Source organism: Berghia stephanieae, chromosome 4 (genome assembly GCF_034508935.2).
Source record: "Berghia stephanieae isolate SIO BIC M18660-M18661 chromosome 4, UCSD_Bste_1.3, whole genome shotgun sequence".
In the NCBI taxonomy this organism is placed as follows: Eukaryota; Metazoa; Mollusca; class Gastropoda; order Nudibranchia; family Aeolidiidae; genus Berghia; species Berghia stephanieae.
In genome coordinates this window covers 54,355,260-54,362,759 of record NC_088363.1, presented here as the reverse complement: position 1 = coordinate 54,362,759, position 7,500 = coordinate 54,355,260, and positions in this window count along the sequence as shown.

Genomic DNA, 7,500 nt, shown 5'->3' with positions numbered 1-7,500 from the left:
TCCAATTTTATTTCCATACTGTCTGGTGACCTGCCACTCAAAACTTTCATAATTCTCAATTATATCGGCTCAGACCACTCAGAGAAAATGTTTAATTTTTGAATCACATTCTTGGCTTGTTAAATTGATATTGTCACACGATTTAGTGTGACTAATTCTAAAGTTAAGATATTTTTATGGCTGAAGTGGTGATAGTGAAAACGCGTGTTGTAAAAATAATTAATGCAGTTGTGAAATGATAAACACTTCTGCTATAAGGAATACAGTTTTTTTCTTTCCAACGTTTTGAAATTATGATGTATTTTAGAAGAAACCATATTTTTTGTGGTTTGATTAATTGGAGATCATCATCATCATCATATCGTGTCGCGCCAGTGGTGGATCCATTGGATGGCTTCAGGGATGCAGCCTCTCAGGTCCATATCACTGATATGTGGTCCAAGTTCGCACTCGTGAAGGATGTGGTCCATGTTTTGAGCCGTGTGTCCACATTGACATCGGCAGTCTGAAGAAAGTCCCCAATTTTGTAAGGTTGTTTTGGTCTTCCCCACGTTAGACCTTGCCCGGTTCAGTGTCAACCAATCTTTCCTGGGGAGATTTACTCCGCTTGGCAGTTCTTCTTTGGGTTCCTGAATGGCATCATTTGGGCAGCAGTCCTATTCTTTCCATGAATGCACTCTGTATATGGTCTGGGTGGATGCCTTCAGTTGTCAGGAAGCTTGTTGTAAAGATAATTAATGCAGTTGTGAAATGATAAACACTTCTGCTAAAAGGAATACAGTTTTGTCCTTTCCAACGTTTTGAAATTATGATGTATTATAGAAGAAACCATATTTTTTGTGGTTTGATTAATTGGAGATGACACATTTTCATGTGAGTGAATCCAAAGTTAGATATTAAGTGAAAAGAGTGAAAGTTCATATCCTGAAATTACATGCAGTAGTAACGTAATGTGCACTTCTGCTAAAGATAAAATGAATTTGTCATTTTCAAAATGTTAAACTTTTTTTTCTCCTTTCTTTCACACTTTTCCAAACCAGCCAAATTGACCCTAAACTGTTTTGAGGAAAAGGTTCACCAATATTATTTTGATTCCCATTCACCTCATTTTGTATGTTATAATGATGATTGCCTAATTTATAACATAGAGATATCACTTTTATCAAATTTCTAAACATTTTCTTTTTTTGGTGTTGTATAAATTTTATGACCACTCGTCCCCCTCTCCTCCCATCCCATCCTCCTCCTCCTCCTCCTCCTCCTCCTCCTCCTCCTTCTTCTTCTTCTTCTTCTTCTTCTTCTTCTTCTTCTTTGTTTTTCTTCTCTTTCTTCTTCTTCTTCTTTGTTTTTCTTCTTCTTCTTCTTCTTCTTTGTTTTTCTTCTTCTTCTTCTTCTTCTTCTTCTTCTTCTTCTTCTTCTTCTTCTTCTTCTTCTTTGTTTTTATTCTTCTTCTTCTTCTTTGTTTTTATTCTTCTTTTACATTCTTCCCCATATCTTCCTCTTCCCATCCTTCTCCACCTCCCCCTCCCTCATCTTATTCTTCTTGTTGTTGTTGTTCTTCTTCTTTTTCTTCTACCTCTTCTTCTCTTCTTCTTCTTCTTCTTCTTCTTCTTCTTCTTCTTCTTCTTCTTCTTCTTCTTCTTCTTCTTCTTTCTTTCTTCTTTTTTTTTTTTTTTTCTTCTTTCTTCTTCTTCTTCTTCTTCTTCTTCTTCTTCTTCTTCTTCTTCTTCTTCTTCTTCTTCTTCTTCTTCTTCTTCTTCTTCTTCTTCTCCTTCTTCTTCTTCTTCTTATGCTTCTCCATCCCATTCTTCTTCTTCTTCTTCTTCTTCTTCTTCTTCTTCTTCTTCTTCTTCTTCTTCTTCTTCTTCTTCTTCTTCTTCTTCTTCTTCTTCTTCTTCTCTTCTTCTTTTTCTTTATTTTTATTCTTTTTTTTTATATTCTTCCCCATCTCTTCCTCTTCCCATCCTTCTCCTCCTCCCCCTCCCTCATCTTCTTCTTCTTCTTATTCTTCTTCTTATTCTTCTTCCTCTTCTTCTTCTCCTTCTGCTTTTCTTTCACATTCTTCTGCTTCTCTTTCACCTTCTTCTGCTTCTCTTTCACTTCTTCTTCTTCTTCTTCTTCTTCTTCTTCTTTTCTTCTTCTCTTCTTCTTCTTCTTCTTCTTCTTCTTCTCTTCTTCTTCTTCTTCTTCTTCTTCTTCTCTTTTTCCTCTTCTTCTTCTTCTTCTTCTTCTTCTTCTTCTTCTTCTTCTTCTTCTTCTTCTTCTTCTTCTTCTTCTTCTTCTTCTTCTTTCTTCTTCTTCTTCTTCTTCTTCTTCTTCTCTTCTTCTTCTTCTTCTTCTCTCTTCTTCTTCCTCTTCATCTTTTCTTTTATTTTTATTCTTCTTTTACATTCTTCCCCATCTCTTCCTCTTCCCATCCTTCTCCTCCTCCCCCTCCCTCATCTTATTCTTCTTCTTATTCTTCTTCCTTCCCCTTCTGCTTTTCTTTCACCTTCTTCTGTTTCTCTTTCACCTTCTTCTGCTTCTCTTCCACCTTCTTCTTCTTCTTCTTCTTCTTCTTCTTCTTCTTCTTCTTCTTCTTCTTCTTCTTCTTCTTCTTCTTCTTCTTCTTCTTCTTCTTCTTTTTCTTCTTCTTATGCTTCTCCTTCTCCATCCCATTCTTTTTCTTCTTCTTCTTCTTCTTCTTCATTTTTATTCTCCTTTTCCCATTTTCCCCCTTCTCTTCCTCTTCCCATGCTTCTCCTGCTCCCTTCTTCTCCATTTTCTACTTTATTTTTATTCTTCTTTTTCATTCTTCCCAATCTCTTCCTCGTCCCATCCTTCTCCTCCTCCCATCCCTCATCTTATTCTTCTTTTTCTTCTTTTCTTCTTCTTCTTCTTCTTCTTCTCTTCTTCTTCTTCTTCTTCTTCTTCTTCTTCTTCTCTTCTTCTTCTTCTTCTTCTTCTTCTTCTTCTTCTTCTTCTTCTTCTTCTTCTTCTTCTTCTCAATCCCCTTCTTCCTCCTCTTCTTCTTCTTCTTCTTCTTCTTCTTCTTCTTCTTCTTCTTCTTCTTCTTCTTCTTCTTCTTCTTCTTCTTCTTCTTCTTGTTCTTGTTCTTCTTGTTCTTGTTCTTGTTCTTCTTGTTCTTGTTCTTGTTCTTCTTCTTGTTCTTCTTCTTCTTCTTCTTCTTCTTCTTCTTCTTTTTCTTCTTGATCTTCTTGATCTTCTTTTTCTTCTTTAGTTTAGACATTAACATTTTGAATATTGCAAATATTGCTCTAGTCATATATTGTATTTTTGAAAATTAAAATTATACTGCAGTTAGATGTGGCATTATGTTAGGCATCTTTTTAAGAAATCAACACTATCAATATTTCGAAAATTTCTTTTTCTGTCTTTTGTTATATTTTTTGGCACCATCTAAATGGTTATTACACATAGAACTTATAGAATAACTGCCTCACTCTTACTCTTACATAAAATTTTAATTCGTGATATGTAAATATGTGTTTATAGACGTCTAATTGTGTTTGTGACAAATATGTTATCTCATTGATTTTTTTAGAGCTTAACTCCCGCAAACAAAAGAAAGATCTTTCTTTCGCCATAATTTTGTATCACTTGTGAATAAATTCAATTATCAGATTATTACATAAATCAGTTTAAATCAAATTCAACATCACTTCGAAGTAAAAGAACTCAATTTTAATTTATTCCCTAATTTGAAACGTGAATCGCCTTTGGAATCCAAATTAATTCCCGTTTCTGCAGGTTTTCCTGTATTTTGGTGAGAATCGTTTGCTTGCTTGTGTGGATCATATTACAATGTACTTTTTGCCAATTTGAATATGACTTAGCTACCCACTTATGGCTTGATAAACATAGGTATGGCTTTTTAAATAATAGCAAAATGATGATTCTTATCCGGATCTTTATTGAATCTGTTGCAAGCGCCGTACAACCCTTAAAATAAAAAAACAATTATTGAATCCGAAGCTCCAGCTAAATGCAGCTACTGGACTCTGAGTTGTCGACTATGAATATGTTATAACTTTTCAACATTATATCTGTATTTATATTCTTTTTTTTTTTTGGTCATGTTATGACACAAATCGGTGACTTGTCAACTCAAAACATTAATAGATATAAAAATTTTGATGCCGTAAATAATAAATGAACAAAAAACAATTATTACCAAACATGTTGTATGAATTAAAAGTTGAATATTTTCTTGGCTGAAGCACTGGGGTATAAATACATTTTTATTCAACTAAAATTGAATACGTATTTCTCACTTACCTCTGAAGACAAAATTAAAAAGAGAGGAAATCAAACTAAATACTGGTTTCCAATATTTTGATATGTCAATCTTATTACAAACACTCTCTATTGAGATTTTATGGATTCAAAGGGATCCTATATTTGATCTTAATACATTTCTCCATACCAGCGTTGACATTTTAAAAGTCGTCTTGAGGAACCTTTGTCAACTTTTTAATTTGCCTTCGTTTATTGTTGCCATTTTTTCATACTATTGATGTACATGAGTATGGATGCTGTATTAAAATTGAGAACTCAACATTGTTTTCTTAGATTTAAATTTAAAGATTCACGTGTTCAATTTTTCATTCTTGAATTCTTTAGGATGGGGAAAGGGGGAGGAGAATTGTGCTTCTCCAGCTGACTGTTGTGCTCCACGTCCGTTCTCATCTTTCCTATTTCTTTATTTTTCCCCGGATGGGGTCTTCTGACCTCCCATGGTGGAAAGAGAGGTCACTCACTGTGTTTTTTATCTCTTATCTCTTTCCCTTTCCATGTTACTCTCTCATGGTGAACAGGTCAATGGCTGTGTCTTCTATCCCCTATACATATATGTTTTATGAGTTGCTTTCTGTCCTTGCCTTTGTCTTGGAATGGGTTTACTTGGTTCTGTCCTGATCCTCTCCGGAATCTTTGGCTGAGAGGGAAATAGTCAAAAGTATGCAAGGATTTTCATTGTAAATCCTCTCTCTTTTATGGACTGATCGTTATATTTCTGTGTTGAAAATATCTTTAAAACATTTGAATGAGACTTTTAGGTACATTGATGGTATGCTTTTGGAATTTCTTGGATACTTTAATTTTTTCACTATCCCGTTTCTTTCCTTTTTTTTTTTTATTACTGGCGCTGATATAACCTAAATGTTTTGCAAGCGCCATGAAACCCTTTTTCTGGATTGAGATTGCTTGGTGTTTTTTCCCTGGTTATGTCCGAAATCTTTAGCTGGGAGGGAGACTGTCAAATGTATAGTACCCTTTTAAAGAGATATTTTATTCCATTGTTAATCATTTCACTGTTATTGTTGTGTGGTCCTATCATTATTAGTTTTGGATGGTTGGCTAGGTGGTCTTCAGATTGGAAGGCACAGGGCTCGATTCCTACTCTGAGCGGCGTATCGTTGAATCCTTAGAAAAGCTCTCTACTCACATTCTCTCACCGTACTCAGGTGTACAATGAGTACATGGCTCTTAACAACGTTGTTTCTGTCCGAAATAATTGTATTAATGCCTAACCGACGTTATATATCGTCCTACTTGTTGCTGCTGGCAAGGGACCCATTATAAAGCCCTTAGAGTTAGAGCGTGCTTAGTGGATACTGCGCTGTTATAGTATAATAATATAGTGGTCAGAAGTAATTTTATTTTGTCGACCCCAGGAATGTCTTGGTGGATTTCGTTCCATGCCATGCATTAATCTTATGAGTAGCATTATGTGTATAGTAACATGCCATGCTATGATAGGGACACGATATGATGGTGTATACATCTACTGATAATTTGCATAAGACATCTTTTTTTCCTTTAATATTCATTGTGTTAACCAGTAAAACCATGAATTCAAAAATTTGGCCAGAAAGCTGGTCCTTCAAATATCGATCGATTTAAATTAATTCTTTTGGCAAAAACTCTCAAACCAGGGACCTCACATGGATCCTTTAAATCGATGAATATGTGAAGGAAGAGTTTTCTGGCCAAATTTTTAAAAGCATGTTTTACTAGAGGTAGAAAGTTAATTGGTTAATGAAGTAACAAAATATATATATATGTGTGTGTGTGTGTGTGGGTGGGTGGGTGGGTAGGAGTGTTTGTTGATTGTTGAATGTTGATATTTGCGCAATCTCGAGCAAATTATTTGGGTTTAAAGTGAGTGGCTTAAACCATGGAACAACTCGACGAGTGAAAACATTAAATATATCAGTCATGTGCTCGTACACTTCAACTTTATAAACCTCCATCTGAGCTCCCACATCCTCTTCCCCGCTTCCCCCATCATCCTTCCGCTTGTCCAGCCGTCCCATCTCACGTCCTCAAGCATCCCTCTATTCACGCTGTGAGCAGCGTGGGAAAGAGGGACGTGCGTGTCAACCTTTCATCGGTGCTCTTCTAGTATGTGAGGGTGTGCTTTAAACAAATATTCAGTCATCTTTCACAGTGATATATTTTTTTATTCACTCCTGTATTTACAATAATTTATTTTGATGTCATATTGGCAAGAAATAAGATATTGATTGTATTTTGAGAAAGTTAATATTTTGATTTATATGTGTGAATTTTTAGAACATCTCTATAATAGATTTATATCCTCGGCTGTGATTTGCATCTATACGTTTATTAATAAATTAATAAATGTGATTTAATTTTAGATAAATTTAGACTTATTTATTATTCAGTAACTTTATATGACATGCGATAATGTATTTAAAGTTAAAGAACTTTTGGATTGTCTTAAAAACGAGACTAACATTTAGAATAAATATGCTTAAAAGTGTGTATGAAACAGTGCTCGACATACAGAAAGAAAGATACAAGAGCAAAAAAGTCTGCCTTGTTCTTTATCTTGCACCAATACCTGCTTTCTAATTGTCACTTTAAAATTTAGAATACGTACTTGCGATCTAGATCCCTTAATTTTGAAGTGAGAGTATTACTTTCAACCTTGAGTGGATGAGGTACATTTAGTACTTAGATAAATAAATAATACTGTGGATTCATATCATTAAACCACCTTCAGGTAAGTGAAATATTTTAGAAATAACAATCATTTTTTCCCTAGATGTTAAACTTGTTAATAGTGAAGGTTGATCTCTATCAATATCCTAACACAGTCGGTGCATTGAAATACTAGATTAATAAAATAAAAAAGGTGAAAAGTGCGTGAATAATCATGAAAGATCAGATTACAGTTACAAAATTGAAATATCTTTGCAAATTTCAATTCATTTTGTTCCAAACGCAGACGGCCGATAAATACGAGATTACAAACACCGTCTAATTCCTACTACCAAAGACTTTTCACCATGGCACATAATCCCTTGACGTCAACACACTTTAACTTTAAGACAAATTAAAGCCTTCATGCATGATGCGACGATAACATAAGAATTAAAGAAAAATTGTGACTCAGCACGTCCATCGGGTGATATGTCGAAATTAACAAGATGGAAAAAAACTCAGTTTAAAGTCAAAAACATCAGACTTATA